Source organism: Tupaia chinensis, unplaced genomic scaffold, assembly GCF_000334495.1.
Source record: "Tupaia chinensis unplaced genomic scaffold, TupChi_1.0 Scaffold000037_18, whole genome shotgun sequence".
In the NCBI taxonomy this organism is placed as follows: Eukaryota; Metazoa; Chordata; class Mammalia; order Scandentia; family Tupaiidae; genus Tupaia; species Tupaia belangeri.
The window spans coordinates 140,389-142,648 of record NW_006159476.1 but is presented as its reverse complement, the minus strand read 5'-3'; positions in this window follow the sequence as shown (position 1 = coordinate 142,648).

Here is a 2,260-nt window from a genome sequence, read left to right as displayed (position 1 = left end):
CATCATATGATACATACTCTTTATAGTTTGCTTGTATCCCTCCTAGTACAGTGGCCCTGTTCACGTATCATTACAAATTCTTCTATAATAGGCTTTTAAAAATTTCTTTCTTCAGAGACAGAGAGCAAGAAGGTGAGAGAGAGAGAGAGAGAGACCCCCACGGGGTCCACACCATGACCCACCCACAGTCCTAGTGCTTGGAGCATGGACAGGTGCAGTCGGACCCTGCATCCTCAGGCCTGGGATGTGAACCCACGACCTTTCCCATGTGGTCCAGTTGCGTGACCCCCATACCGCCACCTGGCCCTACAGTGGAGTCTGATCGTCTTTATTCCAGATCATCGTGTGGCTGTACTCCAATGCATTGTCTAATCCCTGGCCTTGGATACATGTTTTTTTATTTCCTTCATTTTTTTTCCACTATAAATAATACAGGGATGAACATCCTTGCATGTATGTGTTTACACACATCTTGACCTTTTTTAAATTGCTGTGCATTCCAAGACCTGGAACGCAGGAGGATTTAACCAGTTCCCACCATTCCGCTTCTTAGATGCATTTTGATGTCACTGATATTTCAGTGTCTCTGACTGGGCCACTCTCAGGCAGGTTCTGAGAACACTCGCCCCTTGTCTGATTTATGTTCAACGATAAGAGGATTTGAATATTATGTTTTCAAAATATTCTTTCTCCCCTGGAAGCAATTGAAAGCACAGCCTAGAGAAGTCGCGTTTTTCTTCTAGAAACGGAATTGGTACTTTATCCGAGCGAGGCTGGGAAGTTGTTCTCACTTATTACCTTATGCAAACCACTGGCGAAATGAAGTCGGTTTACGTCTTCAAATAACCTTTAATATTTGTACAAGTCAACATTTCTATGTGATGGTAGTGGAAATGGTCAGAAAGTTTCCTTTTCTCACACTTAGCTTGCTCACAACGGCCATCGGCCGCCAGATGGGATGACGCGGGGCTAATCGTTCCGCAGAGACGGTTTCCAAGGGAAGGGCTGGGCTGCAGTCACTAATGAAGTTTCATTATCAGAACGTGGGTAGGACTGTGACAAGAGTGGGGTCGGCGGCGTGCAGTTAGAACGTTAAAGCGTGGGACGTCTCGGCTGAACCCTGGGGACACGGCGTGGGGAGGGAGATGATGAACACCCTGCATGGACCGGGCCACGTCCTCAGCTCGTCCACAGGAAGAAAGCAAAACGCAGAGCAAACCATCAGACAGAAACCCCAAGGAAACAGACTCGGGACAGTCTACCACCTGGGAAGCAGCAAGTGACAGGCCAATGTGAGCTCCTGCTGGGGTGTGTCGTCCTGAAGAGCCAGCTCCAACTGCCCTCGGGCCCTAGGTCTGAAATACTGCCTGTGATCACTTGTGGTTATTTCCGGGGGGTGGGGGCGGGCAGGAGAGGAGTGGGAAAAGAAGGGGCTCCGTTTCCATCACAAACACCCGCGTCGCTGAGGTGGCCCTGAGAACAGCCCCTGCCCCCTCTCTCGTTCACTGGTTGACAGGCATCACCGTCCCCGAGTGCCGGGCCCTGCCCTCCTAAGCACAGGAACCCCCTGGTTAGGAAGACACGGGCCCCGATCCGACGGTGTTCTCGGAAGGCTCAGAGAGACCGTGAGCAGGCAAGGATGGCCCACGGCGCCGTGGTGATGTTGCTCAGGGCGACAGTGTGGACCTCCTGCTGGCCCACGCGGACCTGGGCACGTGCGTGAGTGCACTGGTCCCCACCGGCTGAGGGGCGCACAAAGGGATCGAGGTCTGACCGGACCCTGCGGAGGCGCTTCTCTCTCTGTCTCTCTCTCTCTCTCTCTCACACACACACACACACACACACACACACACTCATGTACGTGTTTTGACACATCAACATTGGGAAGAGCAGAGACTCTATTATTGGGGTGTAGGCCTCCCAGGGACTGTTTCATACGGGGTCAACGTAGGGTGCCAGCAGGAGTGGATCTGATTGCCATGAATGCCAATGGTAATACCTTTGGCCAAGGCACCCCAACTGACTGGTTTTTTTTTTTGTTTTTTTTTTTTTTGAGGTTTTTCGCTATAGGGCGCGTGCGCTCGCCAGACAGAAAGAGAGAGACAGAGAGACAGAAAGCGAGAAATCACCCCCCAGAGGGGATGGTCACACCACAATCCCTTCTCCTCCATTCTCCTCTCGGGATCTTGGGCACGCACGCACATGTGCCCGGTGTGTTTTAAGCCACCAGGTCCGGGACGCGAACCGCAGTCGACTACGT